Source organism: Neofelis nebulosa, chromosome 14 (genome assembly GCF_028018385.1).
Source record: "Neofelis nebulosa isolate mNeoNeb1 chromosome 14, mNeoNeb1.pri, whole genome shotgun sequence".
NCBI lineage: Eukaryota > Metazoa > Chordata > Mammalia > Carnivora > Felidae > Neofelis > Neofelis nebulosa.
In genome coordinates, this window is record NC_080795.1 from 73,437,807 (window position 1) to 73,458,426 (window position 20,620).

A 20,620-nucleotide genomic window follows, 5' to 3' on the forward strand; every position below is an offset into this window, starting at 1 on the left:
TGCCAAGGTATTTAACGGGACAGGTTACAAGACGGTTCCATGCGCAGAGTATAAAGTCAGAGCTACGTGGCTCCAATCCTAGCCTCAGTTTTATACCATTTATGTGGTTTGGGGCAAGTCATTTACCTCGCTGAGTCTCAGTTTCTTCATCTGTAAAACGGGAAGTGGTAATCGTTCTTAGCTCGGAGAGCTGTTGTGGCTGTTAAATGAGGTAATACTTGTCGAGGGCCAGACGTCAAGGAAATGATCCTTCAGTGTTAGCCGTGTTTATCGTTACTGTTTATTTCAGAGACTCGGATTCAAATTCTCGGGCCACTCAATGCCGTGACGTAGGCAGCTACAGCAACCTCTCTGGGAAGGGTTTCCGATGGCCCCGTGCTCCCCAGATGGAAGACGAGCCTTTCCCCTTCGTCTTGTATTTTTTGACACTCGGTGTTCTACCCCATGTCCTAAAGCATGCTGTACATTTTCCACACAGTACTCATGCATGGCCTTGAATTATAGTTCTTTGTCTTCCTATTGAGATTACAACTACCTCAAGGGCAAAGGCTCGGTCTCAGTTGTGTGAGAAGCTCTGGAGAGCTCTACAAAGTATCCAGCACAACAGGGAGGCTGAATGTTTGTTAGGCTAATTAAAAAGAAGGACTATTGGGCGCCTGGGTGGCGCAGTCGGTTAAGCGTCCGACTTCAGCCAGGTCACGATCTCGCGGTCCGTGAGTTCGAGCCCCGCGTCAGGCTCTGGGCTGATGGCTCAGAGCCTGGAGCCTGTTTCCGCTTCTGTGTCTCCCTCTGTCTCTGCCCCTCCCCCGTTCATGCTCTGTCTCTCTCTGTCCCAAAAATAAATTAAAAACGTTGAAAAAAAAAAATTAAAAAAAAAAAAAAAAAAAAAAAAGAAGGACTATTAACCCGACCTTGCTCAAAGCACTCGCCGGGTAACTCAGCATGCCAGACTTCGTGCTAGGAAGTCTCTTTCCTCATCAGTCAGGAATACATTCAGGTACATGTATAAGCCAGCTAAGAGTGGCTTCTACAAACAGGGTTTATTTTTCACCCACTTCCTAGGCGGGAAATTTTAGGTTTGGCTTCTACTTGTTTATTCGGTGCCATCTGGAGCCTGGAGTGTGCGATCTTTCTGCTCTGCTGTCTTCAGCTTTGTTCTCACGTTTACAAGATGGCTGCCACAGCTCCAAGCAACACTTCTACATTCCAAGCAGAAGGAAGTGGGGAAGAGACACCAGTCCTTTCCGCCTCGTTTTTTTCAGGAAACCAAAAACTACTCCAGAGGCCCAAAGTACAACTCCACTTAGGTCCTCCTTGCCAACTCCAGTATGGGGACGCTGTGAAAATGTGAGTATTTAGCTGGGCATTTGCTTTTCCTAAAAAATAAGCAAGTTTCTTACCCCTGGGGTGTGAGGGGGGATATATTAGGAAGGCACGTAAGAGTTTCTGCTGCATTCCATGAAAACCTAATGGAGGTGGTGCTAATGACTCCAATGCAGAACCTGAACTTGAGTAAAGCCATCTATGGAAGTGAAAATAGCTGGTCCCTAAAAAGCCGACAAGCTCCCGACTTACTGTCTGTGCTCTTTTCCATAAGCCACATTGAAAATGAACAAGAAAAATATACCTGAAGTTCTATTAATATATGTTTAAAGCACACAAGCCTTCAGATTATAATTTTCTTATTCTTTGAGGAGGAGTTTGTTTCCTAAAGGAGGCAAACCCTTGACTCTCCTGCCACAAGCTTCAAATCCCAACCAAATTAGCCTCCACCCCTATTAAAATGTGTTCAGCCCAAGTTTTGAGAGTTGAAATGAATCACAATGAGGTTTTAAGAATTGTGCAGGGTGAAGAAACCATCCAGATTGACAAAAATAATAGCTTAATCCTGTTCATTTGAAGAAAACCTTGGATGAGTCCATTCAGCTGGAACTTTCTGACAGCTTAGAGCAATAAAATGCCTTTGTGGTCTCCCTAACCCATTTTTAATTTTTGAATAAAATTAATAACATAAATACCTTGGAGTACAAGCCGCCTTTCTTCCTAAGGATATAAGACCCTTTCTCATATATAGTCCCCACCTGTCTTGGCCAAAGCCTGGTGCAATTCGTAAAGAATCATTGTGTCTATTTTGCGGCTAGGGAATTAAGACACAGGGAAATTACAGTCACTTGGGAAAGAGCAGGCACCTGTTAAGAGTAATGCTGCCTTCTCACGTGTACATTCTTGCTTGTCCCCTTCCCAACCAAAGAGAAAACTCTCGGTTTATTTGCTCTGGAGCTTTAGGTTCTCGGCAATCTGCCCGATGCAGTTTCCGCGTGCAAAATGGACAGGAGCGTTTACATCGTTAAGGACTGGCACCTGGCCAAGACCCCCATGTATAAATCTGCCCCAGAAATCCACTGGCAGCTTCCCCTTCGTTCAACTCTCTGCCCCCTGAAACAAATACTTTATAGACCTGATCGCCAACCCACCCCCCAAGTTTTTCACCCTCTGTAGGATCTCATGCCCATAAGGAGAGTTGAGAGGAGTGAAAATGCCCTGTGCCAGCACTTTCCTGAAAAGGCAGAAGTGTTGAGAGACGTTTCTGTCTCGCGGGGACATTGGAAAGAAGGGATGAGCTCTGCCCACCCTCCCTGTTGGCCGTGTGGCGAAGGTAAGTCTAGTCCCTCTGGCTTAGCACAAAGAGACAGGCTTCGGGAAAGGGCAAGACTGAGTTCAAGTCCTAGTCCTTATACTCGGGACCCCAGGTAAGCTGCTTGATCTCTCTGAGTGTCAGGCGCCATGTCTGTGAAAGCCGGTGTTGAAGCCAGGCTCACACAGAAGTCGCGTGAAGATTAGCGGAGACCGTGGCTCCGTGGCTCAGCAGGCATGTAATGGGCCTCCCAGATCCCAAGCAAAGTGAGACGAAGCTGCCATCATGGGCTACATCTTGTCTTCAGAGGCCAAGAAGGGGCCGCGCTGCAGGCAGAGGATGCTCTGTACTTCAGGCTGGAGAAGCTGCAGGCAGGATGAGCTGGGACGAGCGCTGGTTCAGATAACTCATCCTGGGAGCACGGAGACTCAGCCCTGCAGGAAAGCAACACAGCCCTGGAAGAAGGAAGTGAGTGGCCAGGGCCCAAAGAAAAGGCTGGGAATTAAACCTCCTCAGATCCCCTCTTTCCTCCTCCACACACCCTGCCCCCTCCTTCTGTTTTCTGAACAGAGCCCCGCCCCCTCATTTAAAACAACCCCATCAAGAAGGTCTGCTAGATGGAGCAGAACTGGCTCCCAGGGAAATAGAAAGGACTGGAATGCACCAAAACCAGCCTCGATATCACTAAGGACCCAGGAAACGGGAATCCCAACAACAGCGAGCTGTCTCAGGAGGGTTTAGAGTGTGGGGGGTGGGGGGATGTCTCCTGAACAAATAAACCTTTGCGTAGACTTTCAGGGTTGAATATGGCTCTTTGGGTATGTCTCAAGACATCAATAAGTCAAATGGCAAGTTTTCTTTTCCTTAAATCCTGAAGTAATGCAGCAAACAAACAGATCTACCTTCCGTTATTTATTTTTTACCTAAAAAGAGCAGAGAGGACCAACCTAACAATAACCTGCGTAAGAACCAGCTTCCCGGTGTGGGAGACCAAAGGTTGCGGGGTGAAGGCACTTTCTCGAGGTCTCTGCAGTTAGCGAGCAGCTCAAAGGGGGTGAATCCAAGGACATGGGGCTCCACTGGGATCCAGGTTCCCACTGAGTCCGACAGAAGGCAACATCTCACATCTCACAGGGCACAAGTGTCTCTCCCTCCTTTCCTGCTCTCTCAACACAGAGTCAAATGACTCCCAGTGAAAATGTCATTTGGATAAAAATATTAGAGACGTATTAAGGCATCTAAAATTGCACACAAGTCAAAGTATATGCAGTATTATATCTTCTGGCTCCTCCTCAGGACTGTCATCAAAACAATAACGCCTCCATTTCCCACCTCCTACATTAACTCCACCATAATCAAAACACGGTAATAGATACACCTGAAACGAACACAACATTGTGTGTCGACTACACACGCAAAGAAAAGAGGAACCCAGTAATATATTTGCCTTTGCCACATTGGGATTTGTGCACTTATGAACAGAAATGAGAACACTGGGTTTCAGAGAAACAGGCTCGTACCATTTTGGTATGACGGGTCGGGGATCTCTGGGCTTTAACTTAACTAGCAAATGACCAAAGGCTAAAGGTCCAGGTAGCACAGTATCACTGAACCCACTGGGAAAGTCTTCCCTGAGCTCACCTGCCAAAAACTCTCCCCTCTACTCCAGATACCCAAAGCACCCACTGCTGATGTCTTCCAGAGGTTTTTTAATTTTTTTTTTAATGTTTTATTTATTTTTGAGACAGAGAGAGACAGAGCATGAGTAGGGGAGGGTCAGAGAGAGAGGGAGACATAGAATCCAAAGCAGGGTCCAGGCTCTGAGCTGTCAGCACAGAGCCTGACATGGGGCTTGAACTCACGAACTGTGAGATCATGACCTGAGCTGAAGTTGGACGCTTTAACCGACTGAGCCACTCGGGCGCCCCATCCAGAGGTTTTTTTAAACAGCAGATGTTGCAGAGTAATGAAAAGAGAATACGCATAGACAATGGAATATCGCTCACCCATCAAAAAAAAAAAAAAAAAAGGAAAGGAAATCTTGCCATTTGCGACGATATGGATGGAGCCAGAAGGTGTTAGGCTAAGCGAAGTATGTCAGCCAGAGGAAGACGAATACCATATGATTTCACTCCTATGTGGAATTTAAGAAACAGAACAGACGAACATGTGGGAAGGGGGTGGGGGAAGAGGACAGAGGGAAACAACCACAAGAGACTCTTAATGATAGAGAACAAACTGAGGGTTGATGGAGGGAGGTGGGTGGGAGGTGGGCTAGATGGGTGATGGGGATTAAGGAGGGCGCTTGTGATGAGCACTGAGTGTTTTATGGAAGTGACAAATCACTGAATTCTACTCCTGAAGCCAATACTGTGCTGTATGTTAACCAACTAAAGTTTAAATTTAAAAAAATATATACATGAAAGAAAACCCGGCCCGTACTTTATCACATGAACGCAGCAGTCTTACTATATCGGAGATCCAGACCGTAGGCGTGACCTAGGCATCACTGCCTGAAACTGTTATGACACAGCCACAGTCCCTAACATTTTGGTCAACAAATCATTGGATGATCACTTTGAGGACATGACTCCTGGCTGTTGTCTGAAAACTTTTTATGATACCACCTGGTAAGCGAGTAGTAAGATAGGATCTAGGAAGATCAAGGAAGACCCGGGCAACGGAGCCCCACAACAGAAGCGTCCATCACCACAGCATGGACATGGAAGTAACAATGAAGATGATGGGGACCTGAGCCTGGTGCCTTCTCCATCCCGGACCGCCATGGAGGAAACGGAGCGATGGACGTGCCTACAGCTCCCACTTGAGCGTGCGCAGTCTAGAAGAGCCACTCAACAACCTCAGCCACGTGAGACAGAGGAACTGATTCCCACTTGCAGAGAGACACAGGGCTGGCGAGTGACGCGGGCGTGCAGAGCAAGGAGACTGCATCACGTTCTCTCAAAGCCCGAAGGCTGCCATCATGAAGGACATGGTCCATGCAGCAGCCCCAGTGATGCCAAGTACGTGACGATTTTCATTAAGCAGGTTACATCACGTGGTTGCCAATCAGAGGTTGGAAGAGAAGAACACACAAGAATAGTGGTCAGGATAATGACTGTTAGAAAATAAGGTCTTCGCAAAGTGCCTCTTGTACTTAAAACCATCACAAGTTGCCCAAGCCATAGAAAACTGTGATAGAAGCTGTAGACCCACAGGGGCTGAATCTACAATAAAGAATCCCAACCCTCTCAACAAGGGTTGCAGGAGTCGGGAAATATTAAGACATGAATCTGTAAACAAGTTTCCATTTGAACAATAATCCCACATCCTGGATTGTGAGATGAATCATGTCAGTGTCCAGGAAACTGTCTCCAAACACTTGTCTGTTGGGTTACAAATCCCTTTCACTGAAAAGCAGTCCCCTGGCAATATTATTATAGTCCAGGATTAAATATTATGAAGGTAAGCAAGAACACTTACTCAGCCTATAGTGATGGAATTGCTCCAAATTTTAATGTACCATCAACCACATACACGGAATTCATAGACGTAGGTACTGTCCTACGTCTGAGAGGTCTAGAATCTGAGAGGTGCCCTCTTCCATAATGATGGGGCCAGAAGTGGATAACCACGGAGCTGATGAAGTTGAAGCTTTAGGATTCCTCACCTGAAAGGCTCCTTCCAAGGCCCTATACCTAATTTTATATTGATAATTTAGTTTTCCTTTCCTTAAAGAAGGCGACAGTTGACGGGCCTACAGGATGCCCAGGAGCTGGTAAAACATCATTTCTGGGTGTGTCTGTGAAGGTGTTTCTGGAAGACATTAGCATTTCAATGTGCAGACAGAGTAATATAGACCATGCTCACCAGGGTGGGTGGGCATCATCCAACCTGTTGAGGCCAAAATGGAACGAGTGGAGGAAGGTGAATTTCCTTTGTTTGCTTGAGCTGGGACATCCATCTTCTCCTGTCCTCAGACAGACGTTGGTGCTCCCAGGTTCTCAGACCCAGACTGAACTATGCCACCAGCTTCCCTGGTTCTCTATGAATATGGCAGACTGTGGCACTTCTCAGTCTTTGTGTTGCATGAGCAATTCCTAAAACAAATAAGTAAGTGTGTGTGTGTGTGTGTGTGTGTGTGCGTGTGTACTTGTAAGAACCAATAGGATTCCTATTGGTTCCATTTCTCTGGAGAACCCTGCCTAATACCAAGAGTGGTTCTAGTTTTGTATAAGTTTCAACATCCACAAAACCTGGACCTGCCCCTGGTCATGGAAGAAAGATCTCTTTGGAAAAATGGCAACCCAGAAGATACCTACAGGTTTGTGTCAATGACACGGAATATTCTAGAGCAATGACAGCTGTGCGATTTGAAGGAGGTTTGGATCAAGTTGCCTCAAAATCCTTATAGATGTTATATTTTGATCATGCAAAAGCATGAAATGGCAATAAAAATAAATTGTTGTTGGGGTTAACTTTCGTCTTCTACCTTTGTTGGATTTAAGGATATACTCTCTGGTTTTGTTTTATGCTTGTTTATGCTTGCCTTGTATTGGGAAAAAACATAGACTCTGTCAAATATATCAGACAGAAACTTCATGCACCTGTTCAGAGTCCCTCTTTTCTTCCCCCAACAGAGAGTCCTGTGCCCCAGACAATACCATCAGCTTTGCCGAGATCCTCAAAGCCAACAACAACCGTGAGCCCCACTCTTGGAATACATTCCCTACACACCGAAAGAATTGCAATAACTCTCTAAAGTATATCCACAACATCCCAAGGAACACAGTGAACGTTGTGGCAGCTGTACCTACCTTGTGGGAAAAATATAAGACACAGCAGAAAAAAAGTATTGGCCTGGGGGCCATCACGCTTTTCTCAAAATTTTTAATGTTTCAGAAAGATGCTAGAAATAAGTCCTAACAGTTGGACAGGGGAGCGTCTTAAAGCCTGGACTTAACGATAAACTCTAGTAAATGATGTGGAGAAACCGGAAGATCCTTGCCACAGTATTGAAGACACAATGAAAAGGCTCAGGAAGGGAGGATCGCTAGAATGGAATTATTATATAAAGCCTGCAAGCCCACATCTGACTGTTCCTCAGGAGAACCCAGAGTGCACTTCCTTCGTTAGGGAGGTAAGCGATGCACTGACGGGAAACCGGGCAGTGGCTGTCTGCTGGAGGTCACGGCTGCCCCCTGGGGCTGTGGCCGTGGAACTGAGCTCCCTAACATCAGTAGGGATGATGGAAGCCCAGAAAGGAAGAGGCCAAGAGGCAGTACTTAATGCTTGTAGGCCAAGTAGCAAGGCTGAGTGGCCTTCAGAGTGCCTGACTTGTAAGACTCACGCTTTTCCTACAAGGTGGATAGATGGAGTGCCGACTAGCATGTTATCAATTTATACATATAAATTTATATATAAATATAAAAAAATATATATAATATCATGTGTTGTCAAATTATATATATATCATGTATATGTTACGCATGTACATGTATATGTTATGCATGATATTATATATATATTATATATTATATTATATATTATATTATATATTATATATATTATATATATGCATGATATTATATATAATATATAATATATATTATATATATATAATATATATATATTATATATATTATATATTATATATATATATCAGCAGAAAAATCAAGAGATGGAGACCCAAAAGCTAACAACAGCTCCTGATATGAAAAACTGCCCACCTCAGCCAGTTTCTCAATCTAAATTAACTCAAGGCACAGAGCCCACTGGAAGAGGGAAGCGGAGTCCCATGGAGAAAGGACTCTACAACTTTACCACATATATATTAAGTAACTATTCCCCAACCCTCTCCCTGAGGGAACCTGCAGCCATTTGCCAAAGTAGCCATGCTTTGAGGAAAGACTATCCATAACTATTGGACAAAATATCTGTCCAGACACTGATACCAGGCCCAAACATCAACATGCTTCACAGGGTAACGTCGAGATTTATGGCGATTCAGGTGTTCAGTGAAATTTGGCCAAATGGATCCAGGTTGTCATTGCCCTGAGTCCCAAATATACAACTGGGTTATACATATTTGGCAGCTGGCGAAACCCTCCTACTGGTCTGCTGACCCATTATGGTATAAATATCCAAATGGAAGATCCTGAAACTGCTCCCTTTCCATGCCAAGACCGTGCCTCAAAAGCAATACTGCGTTCCTAGGGGAAGTGCAACAAATGGTACCATCCTCCAAAGAAAGAGCCAGAAAAAGTGGTGACCTATATCCTATTCAATTTTTTTGTCTTGACTCTGAAAAAAAAAATATGCATGTATATGTGTGTATATACGTATATATGTGTGTGTGTGTGTGTGTGTGTGTGTTGGATGCTTAGCTGAGGCCCTATCTGAGGAACAACACTGTGTGGGGTAGCTACGGTTCTCTGAATATGGTACAGGCACTGAACCATTGACTACCTACCACGTAACTCTGGGTCTCCTATACCTGGGATATGCAAGCCCCTGAACCAAGCGTGGAGGGACACGCCCCCCCCCACCTTCCCTCCCAGCGGAACATGCTCTTCCTCTCACACTCTAAAACCAGCACACATATGCATTAACTTACTTACTATGGAAATGATACACACTTGGGAGGTGAAGCACTGTCCTTCCATAAGCAAGCCACATGCAAAGTCAAATAACATTGCCTGAGGACCAAAAAACCGTATCAAGTCCTTTTTCATATGCCTGAACGGTTAATGGCATTAAATAAGACCCTCGTGCATTCCTCTTTGCAATGAGGATACCCTCAGATCCTTGTATAAGCAGAAGGAATCCCAGGACCGAGCCCTCCCTCTCTTCCAATCAGGGTTTGGACCGGTAATGCCTGCAGCTTCTTCCTTCATTGTCCCTCTTCTTTTTTTTAAAGTTTATTTATTTATTTGGAGAGAACGTGAGACAGCACAAGCTGGTAAGGGGAAGAGAGAGAGGGAGAGAGAGAATCCCAAGCAGGCTCCTCACTGTCAGCACAGCACAGAGCCCCACACGGGACTGGAACTCAAGAGCCTTGAGATCCTGACCTGAGAGCCGAAATCAAGCCTCTCTCGCTCAACAGACTGAGCCACCCAGGCGCCCCTCCCTTTTGTTTGCCTCGAGTAACGGAACAATTATGTTTCTTTTGCTCTCTCCCACTTGCTTTAATAGCCAGACTCATAGAAACCAACTAGAAGCTGTTTACTGGGGCCTGGGGGAGGGGAAATGGAGGCACCAGTTAAAGGTCACACAATTTCAGGGTCTCTGTGATGCTTTCAATTGTTAAGAGTCAAGATCTTTTGGTCTGATTGACAATCTGTCCCTGTAAAATGGCTTTGAATGTGTTCTCTTGTTAATTACGTATTGATTTCCCACTTCAACTCTCGAGACAATCTTAAATTCTTATTTCCGGCTGGTAGAAGCCTTAAGCTACTTTAGGAAGAGTGAAATGAGAGGCTACAGCAGAGCATTGCTGACCAAGGACCATTTTTCACACTAAGACATGAACGACTCCCTGGAAATTTGAGCCAGTTGAATAGAAGGTAGAGGCAAGGAGAAGAAAAAGACTGAAGAGAATGGAGGGAGGGAGGGGGAGAGACAGAGACAGAGACAGAGACAGAGAAAGGAAGGAAGGAAGGAAGGAAGGGGAAGAGAGAGAGAGACGGAGGGAAGGTAAGAGGGAGAGAGAGGGAGAGGAATGGGAAGGGGACATAAAAAAGACAGCCATGGGGCGCCTGGGTGGCTCAGTCAGGTAAGCGTCGGACTTCAGCTCAGGTCACGACCTCACAGTTGTGAGTTTGAGCCCTGCATGGGGCTCTGTGCTGACAGCTCAGAGCCTGGAGCCTGTTTCGGATTCTGTGTCTCCCTCTCTCTGCCCCTCCTTGACTTGTGCTTGCGCTCTCTCTCTCTCTCTCAAAAATAAATAAAATGTAAAAAAAAAAAAAAAAAGAAAGAAAAATAAAAGGAAGACACAGCCACTACGGTCTCCAGGAAGGCTTGTTTTGGTATAATTTTCTGAGAATAGCGCTCATGAAGAAATGAATTAAAATGCAAAGATAAAACGGCTTCACTAGTGATCTATACGGCACTTTGTATGAGGCACCGAGCTAAGCACTTTTTTTCATCACCTACATGGTACTTACCGTGATTATTCACACTTCACTTACAAGAGAAATGAGGTTTAGAGCTGTTAAATCGTTTTCCTAAGTCATACAATTAAGAGGCAAAGCTGAGACCCAACCCTAGGCAGTCCTATCCCAAACCTTCTCTCTCAACCGCAGTGGAAATGGCTCCCCACCCCCACCACTCCCAGCCAGTGTGTAAAGACCTATTTACGCCCAGTGATGCTGTGCTTTTACTGATAAAATTGCTTTCTGAATATAGTCTGATTTTCCATCATTTTTATCTTAGTTGTACGTGAAAATTCTTCCCATCAAATTGTGAATCCATTTCTTTAAGAAGTGAATTCTCTAAAAATGGACCACATGCTGTCCTGACCAAAGACATTTTATGTGCAACCATCTACTTATCCACCATTTCTGCAGGAGTCCGTCCCCACACCCCTGTCAAAGCACCTTTATGCTCCATGAATTCTGGAAGTTTCTTCAAATAAGGTGTACTACAGCTGATAATGCTTTCTTAGCTTCTGTATTTGAAGGGGCAAGTGCACCCTCAAAGTACATGGGACACATTCCTGCACTTTTCTTTTTTTTTTTTTAATGTTTATTTATTTTTGAGAGAGAGGGGGGAGGGGAGGGGAAGAGAGAGAGAGGGAGACAGAATCCGAAGCAGGCTCCAGGCTCTGAGCTGTCAGCACAGAGCCTGATGCGGGGCTTGAACTCACAAGCTGTGTGATCATGACCTGAGCCGAAGTCGGATGCTCCACCGACTGACCCAGCCAGGCGCCCCCCTGCACTTTTCTTATGTTAAAGTCTATCCCACACATATCTCATCTCATATCCTTTCTGATTAGTGGGAAAATGAGTGCTATCGTTTTAAAAATTCACCAAGAAGGAAAACACAGGCCATGTATAATCCAGGGATACTGCACAAGTGGAAGTTTTATGGTGCAGTTTGAAGAGAATAGATCATGATCCCAGAAGAACCTTGGACTGAATCCCAGCTCAGCCTCTAGCTGGCTTTACAGCCCTAGGACAACAGCCAATCTCTCTGAATCGCCTTTTCCCTGATCTTTAAAGAATCATAATGGCTGTGTTTGTGTCTTCATTAAAAAATAACTAAGATGGGGGCGCCTGGGTGGCTCAGTCGATTAAGCGTCCAACTTCGGCTCAGGTCACGATCTCGCAGTTTGTGGGTTCAAGCCCCGCGTCGGGTTCTGTGCTGCCAGCTCAGAGCCTGGAGCCTGTTTCGAATTCTGCGTCTCCCTCTCTCTCTGACCCTCCCCCATTCATGCTCTGTCTCTGTCTCAAAAATAAATAAACGTTAAAAAAAATAAATAAATAAGATGTCCTCAGTGTGCTTCAGATAAAGGGAAGCTTAGAAAACTGGGGTGGAGGAAGGCAGCTTTCTGGAGGAGACTAAGAATAACTGTGGATCCTGGGGTTTCTTTAAGAGCAGAATGGGGAGACCATTCAGAATCCACGGAAGCTCTGTCATCCTAATTCCCTAGGGTCCCTAGGGTCCCTAGGGTCCACGCGGCTGTGGTCACCCCCAGAGCAAGAGCACGCGACTCTTCACTCCAGGGACACAATAGCGTATCTCAGCTACAGTGGCCTCTACCTGCCCCTGTCACATCTTCCCTTTCCCCCATGACCAGCTGCTGGTCCTCCCTGAACTTTGCAGGGTAACCTCATGAGAAGGAGAATCTGATTAGATATCATCTCCACCGCAGTCAGGAAAAGGGTAACAGCGTTCCGAATTCAGTCTCTCTTGCTCGAGGAACGACTAAGGATCAATTCCTTCCTCAGGAAATGTGGGTGTGGCAGGAACCACAATCTATCTTCCAAGGACACCAGTGGAAAGGCTGTTATAAGGGGGCATGTAAAATGCCTGGCTTATAATTGTCTATACAAGAGATTATTACTATTTTGAAGAGAATCAAAATTGGATTCCAGCTCTCGGAAAACAGTAATTATGTGATGGATAGCCAGGCCTTAATTGAATACACTATGCATGCCAAGGCACTTCCCTCAATCCCACTTCATCCTGGCAATAATTGAGAATCCTATCCTTACTTTAGAGAAAAGTGAATCCAGGGTCAGATGACAGAGCCTACCTAAGGACACAAAGCTAACGATCTTGAATCCAGGGTGCTTCCATTGAAAGTCCACAGCTATCCATACTGCCTCGGAGGAATGCGAAGCATTGTTCTGGGAGCCTTTTGGCCTTGCCGAGGTGACTGAAACTCTCTGGGCCTTGGGGTCCCCTGGACCTAGTCAAGAAAGTGACCCTCGGCGATGAAAGACACTGGGTTACGAATGCGAAAATCTGGCTCCTCCTCTAGGCCCACCGCTTGCTGGATGTGTGGCTTGTACAGACCTGTCTCGAACTTTCTAACCCTTGGTTCCTTGAGCTGTACATTGGCAGAAATATTACATGCTCTGTCAGCCACACCGTGTGATTGATAGAGGAGGATGGGAATCCAAATGAAACACCACTTGGAGGCAACTGCCTGGTAACCACTGAAACACTGCATGGATGTGAGTGGTAATTATCCAAAGTCCATCTGAACGAACATTTTATTGTTTGCAATCCTACAGTGGTATTGTTTAATGATGTTCCTCGGCTCACCTTGAATTATTCATTCTGTCTCGTATAAATCCGCTGACCACGTCCAGGAGCCAAGCGCTGTGAGAGGAATAGGAACGCGGAGATGAATCAGGCGAGGTCTCTGTTCTCAAAGCTGTTCACGGTGCAGAGGGAGAGCGAGGCAACAGACAGATGAGTTCTGAGCCGGTTTGGAAACTGCTGTCTCAGGGGTAGAAACAGAGCAGCGCAGGAGCGGAGGTAGTGAGGGGGTGGGGGGTGGAAGGTCTGCCTGGGAGTGGTCAGAGGAAGCTTCATTTGATCAAAGCGACATCTCAGCAGGATGGAAAGCAAGAGAGAAAGATGGAGGAGAGACCCCTGTGATGGGGCAGATTCTGCCAAGTGGCACCCGCACCCCCCGGTCTGTGCGCATTCTCCTTCCCTTCCTCTTCGGGAGAGGACCTCCTAGGTCCCCGCTGGGAATAGGACTACCCGGAAGTTTACGTTCCCCGCCCCCCTGGCAACGAGGTGTGGCCCTGTGACAACAAGAGGGGAGCCCAAGTGAAGTGCACAACTTCCAGGTCATCTCCTGGAAGACAAAAGCCCTTGAACTGGAATGTAGAGGAGGAGGAGGAGACAACGTCCACCCCGGGCAATGATAGCAGCTGGGAAACCGCAGGTCTGTAGGGCGGAAGGTTCCCTGGGAGCAGAGGTTCCTGTGGAGCCGAACTGCCCACTGACTCAGGACCACGCACCTCTGTCTGTTCCATAAGAAAAGGATAAATGTCTTGTCTTGTTTTAAATCCTTTGCTTTTTATTTATTTATTTTTTTAAGTAGCTTAACGTGTTACCCAACTAATGCATCCTGGTAGAGGGAAAGACCCGGAATCTTGAAGAGATGAGCCATCACCGGTATGAAAATGATTGAAAGTGTGGTTTGGTAGCCACATCAGGACTCAGGTCCCCACGAGGGTGTGAAATGATGCACAAGAGGGAGTCTGGGCCTGAGCATTCAGGACAAATGTCCGTCAAACCTGGAACCTTAAACTCAGTCCCCTGGGAACCTGGAAGCCAAAGAGTTTCTCCTAAAACTTCTCCTCCTGGGGCACCTGGGTGGCTCCGTTGGTGAAGCGTCTGAGTCTTGATTTCGGCTCGGGTCATGATCTCACGGTTCACGGGCTCGAGCCCCATGTCGGGCTCCATGCCGACAGTGTGGAGCCTGCTTGGGATTCTCTCTCTCTTCTCTCTCTGCCCCTCCCCTGCTCTCACTCTCTCACAATAAATAAATAAACTTAAAAAAACAAAAACCTCCCCTCTTGACAATCCAACACTCAAGATCCTGCAGCATGAAGAGGGGAAGGAAGGTGGAAGGGGATGGGGAAGGGTAGCATGCCGGATGGATCTTTTTGATCTCTTTGGAACGAGGCTCCAGTGGCCCTGGGCTGAGGTTCTCGTAGTCTGCAGAAGCAGCTGTAAATCCAGACAAGAGCCCTGGAAGAAACATCTCTGGATTTTGGAGCACTGCCCACCCCTGCAGCCGTCTCCTCTCAGCTCCTGTCTCCCAAGAACAACCAGCTGCTTCTTTGCGGGATGGGGAAGAATGGGGTAAGTGGAACCGAGTGGACGTTGTGTGGTGGAAAAGGGCGTGGCCTGCACGAGACCCTTGTAAATGCTTCTTGGAGCTGTAGGCAAGGCTGAGTCCGCTATGTTAGTGGGAAGGGGGATAATTAAAATTTCCTAGATTCTGGACACCAGACCTGCTCTGTCTGTCTCAGGAAAGCAAAGGACCACCCTTATCTAAAGGGGGCCAAGTCCAGCCAGGGAGAAAGCTAGAGCCAAGGCATGTTATTTGCCTGACAGGTGTGTGTTAGCCACAAGCTGCCCCACAGCCACCATTCCCTCCAGGACCCTACCTCCCCGTCTACTGGCTAAACCGCCTTTTAATTTTTTTATGTTGTTTTTAAAGTTTATTCATTTTGAGAGTGGGGGGAGAGACAGAGAGAGAGAGAGAGAGAGAGAGAGAGAATCCCAAGCAGGCTCCATGCTGCCGGCACAGAGCCCGACACGGGGCTCGAACTCACGAACCGCGAGATCACGACCTGAGCTGAAATCAAGAAGTCAGACGCTTAACCGACCGAGCCACCCAGGCGTCCCAAATTGCCTTTTAATAGCAACAGTGCTAAAGTTTCCTTCACACGTGTAGGTTTTCATGAAAACCAAACAAGGTCCGGGGAATGAAAGGAGTTTTGATTTAAATTCCCTGCCAGCTGTTACGAGATTTTCAACACGTTCCCGACCGGTGCCTTTGACGTCCAAGTACAGGGACACTGTGCTGATTATGGGGCCTGATTTCTATTCTGAGAGAAACTGTTAATTCCTTCTTTCTGTTTCCTCCAGTACTTTTCCATTCCCGCACCAATTACCGGAGGCCAGCTTGCCCCTACTATCACACAGAAGCACTGGCCCAGTTGGGATCACCATAAAGAATTCACAATTTTTTCTGAGAATAAAACCCTGCTGGTATTTTTGTGAACGGTTTTTACGGTTGTCAAGGCGGTGGCTTTGTTCGCAAAGGTGGTAGTGGCGATTCGATTAGTGGCCGACGGAGTGAGCAAGAACAACGTGGCGTGAACCGTGCTACCGGAGGGCCAGGGAGGGGGGTGGTGGCGACAAGACGGTGGCAGAGGAAATGCTGCGACTGAAGAGGGCCGTTGGCACAGGTGGTGACGGTGGGGGCCCGTGGGGAAGATGGCCCTGGCAATGACGGTGGCAGGGGGAGGGGTATCGGTTGTGTTAACGGACATGGCGGCAGCTGTGGGGGAGACTGCACGCCAGGAACGATGTGAGACCTTGGCCCTGAGAGCCGGAGGCTGATGATGGAGCCAGTTTGTTGGTGCAAGTGATGGTCACGAATGCAGGGATGGTGGCAAGTGTAGCAGTGGGATGACACATAGGTGGTGATAGAGAAATGTACGTGAAATATACACACGTCTATAAGCCTGTGTGTGCCCGTCTGTGCGCGCGCACACACGCATATGTTTCTCACACAGTTTTGTTCGCCAAACTGTTTTAAGACTTCTCTTCTCAGGGGTGCCTGGGTGGCTCAGTCGGTGAAGCGTCCAGCTCTTGATTTCGGCTCAGGTCATGATCTCGTGGTTCATGAGTTCGAGCCCTGCATCTGGCTCCACACTCCCGACAACGCAGAGCCTGCTTGGGATTCTCAATCTCTCTCTCTCTCTCTGCCCCTCTCTTGCTCTCTCTCTCTCTCTCTCTCAAAATAAATAAATAAGCTTAAAAAAAAAAAAAAAAAAAGATTTGTCTTCTCAGCCAAACTAAAACCAGAGCAAAGAGCAGCTCGTCTTTCCTCAGAAAGACATTTCCCTGCATTAATTCATAAAAAACAAAACACGTGACAAAACCACCCCAAACCCTGGATGCATCGTTGGCCAGAAGAGCTAACAAGCTAGTGTGTGTCAGGTACCATCTGTAGTGACGGACTTCCAGCCAGAGCCATTTTTTTCCTCAAAGATCTTGCAGAAAGACAGAGTGGTAGGGAGGGAGAAGAGACTGTCCTAGGCACGAAGATGGAGGGAATTGTGTTGGAGATCCCAAGGCCACGCCTAGGTTCAGCGATTGGCTGAAAAGACCCGCAGACTCAGCAAACTGTTGTACTTCCTTTCCCTTCCCTTCCCTTCCCTTCCCTTCCCTTCCCTTCCCTTCCCTTCCCTTGCCTTCCCTTGCCTTCCCTTGCCTTCCCTTGCCTTCCCTTGCCTTCCCTTGCCTTCCCTTGCCTTCCCTTGCCTTCCCTTCCCTTCCCTTCCCTTCCCTTCCCTTCCCTTCCCTTCCCTTCCCTTCCCTTCCCTTCCCTTCCCTTCCCTTTTCTTTCTTTCTTTCTTTCTTTCTTTCTTTCTTTCTTTCTTTCTTTCTTTCTTTCTTTCTTTCTTTTCTTTCATTGCCAAATGATCCTTTACTGAAATATTTTCCTTCACTAGCTGAGCATTCCACGGCACCACTACTGATGTCATCTGTGATGTCATGAGGGGGGCGGCCATCAACGTTGCAGCCCACAGACTGGGCGGTGCCCCGGAACTCTTTAATGTTTCCAGAGAGTTCCCTGGCTAAAGATCAGTGCTGCCTCTGTTGGGCAATGTTGACAATCTCATCAAAAGCGGTATTTCCACTGCGCTTAATGTTTTTCTGCTTCTTTCTGTCTCTCGGCGGTAACTTGAGGGCTTTGATAAATAGGGCAGAGGCAGAAGGCACCACTTCAATTCAAGCCGGCCTGTGCTGAATGGTCAGTTTCACTGTAATCCTCAGACCCTCCCAATCACCGGTTGCCTTGGCGATGTCATCACCAAGCTTTTTTGGAGACAGAACCAGTGAGCCGATCGATCTTCAGAGCCAGGGTAGATGCAGCACCTACTTCACCACCAGTGCACGTCAGGTAAACAACTTTGATTTCATCGGGGTCGAACTCAGGCGGCATGGTGGAGGCGGCTGGTGTCAGATGAACCCAGATTCTGGACGACCGAAGAGAGTTGCACCTTCACCTCCTCCAAGCCGAAGGCCAAAAGTGTACTCCCGTCGAAGATTTATTACAGTGAAAGGATACAACGCAAAATTGGCCAAAAAAAGAGAACGCGTGCAGTGCAAAGTCAAAAGGAAAATCCCTTGCAAGCCTCCGAGAGCCCTTTCCCAGTGGGGTGGCACAAGACATGCTTAATTTCTCCAGAGACAAGTAGGAGGCATGTGACAACACATGTGAAGTGCTGTCTTCCACGGACGCTCATTGGAAGTTCGGTCACCAACGTTGGTCACACAGGCATCCTCTGCCCGGCACATACCGGAATTCCAGACTCCCAGAAAGAAAGCAGGTGTTCAGCATAAACCCAGTTCCTGTACAAACCAGTTAGGCACGATGAGCCATTCTTTCCTTTCTGGAAAGTTTCATATCCACGTAGAGACTGTTTACCAGCTATGTTCCAAGACACCAACGGAGGGTCAACGTTGCAAGCTATGTTTCTACAGATAGCATCTCATCTTTTCCGCATAGGAGTCCGTACAAGAGAGAAGCTGGTGGCAATGGCTGAGAACCGGCCTCAGACACAGAAGATTTGTCTCAAAAACCTCATAAGCTCTTTGCAAGCAAAAGTGCAGGTGTGGCAACACTGCCCTTGACCTCATTGGGTTTCTGGATAATTCCAAAGCCCTGGGGATACCTTATCTTTAGTCCAGGCAAGGACCTTCTCTGGTATCACTTTATATTTTTCCCTCAGCTCTGATTCACTTCTCCTCTCACTCCAACTCTCCCCACCAGCAGCTCCACACAGAAATGTGCCCGGAAGACGTCCGTAGTAAATCCACGCACCTGAACCTCTTTATCTGTAAAATGGACATTATAACACCTGCCTTGCTGACCTCATTTTGGTTTTGAAAAAGGAAAAAGAACAACAAAAAAGGATGCCTTAAAAACACCCATCAGAAGCACCATGTAAGTATCAGCTACATTATTCATTGTGATTGCTTTTCGGCCAAAAATCGCTTCTAACATATTTGTTTTAGGTTTCTGTGCCGTCTTTTTCATCCCTCCTGACAAATATTGGAGCAGGAACGCTGGGTCCTCCTCTGTTGTGAGTTAAATTGTACCACTCAGAAAAGACAGACTCAACTCCCAGCCCTGGTACTTGTGAACGTGACCTTATTTGGAAATGAATACTTTCTTCGCAGATGTAAAAAAGATCAAATGAGATCATGCTGGATTGGGATGTGCCCGATTCTGATGACTGATGTCCCCCTAATAGAGGAAATTCGGACAAAGAGGAGACACGCAGGGACGAAGTCATGGACATTGGAGGAAGAGATCGAAGCGATGTATCAACAAGTCAAGGAACACCAGTGATCGCCAGCAACCACCAGAAGTGAGGAAGAGGAAGGAAAGATCCTCCTCCAGAGCCTTTGGAGAGAATGTAGCCTTCCCCAGATCTTGAGTTTAGACGTCTAACCTCCAAACTGTGGAAGAGTAAGTGCCTGTTGTCTTAAGCCTCCCCGTCTGTGTTAGTATGTTTCAGCCGTCCTAGGAACTCACAATTCATTGCCAGTCCCACCACCATATCACTTAGTAGTTTTGGCCAAGATGCTTCAACAGGCCTTTGTATGCTATGCTCCAGTGGTCAGTCGGAGCACATATTAGCCTTGAGTCTGTGGGCTGTGGAAATAGCGAGACCTGAGCCATACCTCAGGAAACACCAAGGGAGCAATCCTAAGGGTGTCCGTAAATGTGGCTGCAGTGTTATACTCCTGTGTTTATGAGTGAGAAAACCAAGGCTGCAGGTGATAAAATGCCTCAGCTCTGGTTACACAGTAAGTTAGTGGCAGAGCCCAGGGGAGAGCGTGGGCCTTTGGCCTCTCGGTCCAGAAGGAAGCAAAGAATAAGGAAGGCAAAACAACCTGTTAACGTTCTGGAGCAAAGGAGCCTGCTGCGTGGCGCGGGATGTATAGGACCTTTCGGTGGCAATAAATCATCTCTCTCTGTGTCAGCATCAGAAATGAAGGGCGGGAGGTGTTTTCAGCGGTCAGATTGGTTGGTTCGCTGTGGTTCAAGACCAGACACTGCTCTCCCATTAATTTTCACACGAACTCAGTTCGGAGGGATTGATGACCAAGCAGTACAAAGAGTGATTTGAGTTACAGCTCGGCCTGGTCGTGTTCGGGAGGCAAGGGCAGAATGTTTCATTTTCCAGACTGCTGACTTTCTTTTTAACTCTCCTTCCCTAAAAACATAAATAAAGGTGAGACATTGAAAAACGATCCTGAGTTTCCTGGTGGTTGAATCCCACTTGTAATTTAAAGAATAAAAACACTGGGGTGCCCGGGTGGCTCAGTCGGTTAAGCGTCCAACTTCGGCTCAGGTCATGATCTCGTGGTCCGTGAGTTCGAGCCCTGCGTCGGGCCTTGTGCTGACAGCTTAGAGCCTGGAGCCTGCTTGGGATTCTGTGTCTCCCTCTCTCTCTGCCCCTCCCCTGTGCATGCTTTGTCTCTCTCTTCCAAAAAAATAAATAAATAAAAACATTTAAAAAAAATTTAAAGAATAAAAACAGAACAGAGAAGATAACCTGAGAAGGTCTGCAAAGATAGAGCTCTGCATCAGGAGGTGAGGGTTCTGCCGTGCCCCCAACTCACCAATGGATTCTGGAAGCCACTTCCACAGCCTGGAAGTGTTTCCTAACCTATGACAGCAGCAGAATCCGTGATCCAGCT

At 47.0% G+C, this 20,620-nt stretch overlaps 2 long non-coding RNA genes and 1 pseudogene across 2 annotated transcripts; all 3 read right to left on the reverse strand.

The window, feature by feature from the left end:
* Window positions 1-1,781: 1,781 nt before the first annotated feature.
* Window positions 1,782-14,152, reverse strand: LOC131494644 (uncharacterized). Its single transcript, XR_009253517.1, has 3 exons — window positions 13,409-14,152; window positions 9,256-9,333; window positions 1,782-3,090 (listed from the first exon to the last, which is right to left on the reverse strand). It is a non-coding gene; the product is annotated as an uncharacterized LOC131494644 (long non-coding RNA).
* Window positions 4,665-6,758, reverse strand: LOC131494645 (uncharacterized). The gene is made up of 3 exons (XR_009253518.1): window positions 6,506-6,758; window positions 5,387-5,610; window positions 4,665-4,769 (listed from the first exon to the last, which is right to left on the reverse strand). It is a non-coding gene; the product is annotated as an uncharacterized LOC131494645 (long non-coding RNA).
* A 1,685-nt stretch (window positions 14,153-15,837) lies between the features above and the next one.
* LOC131494547 (large ribosomal subunit protein uL11-like) lies at window positions 15,838-20,355 on the reverse strand (annotated as a pseudogene).
* Between the last annotated feature and the right edge of the window lie 265 nt (window positions 20,356-20,620).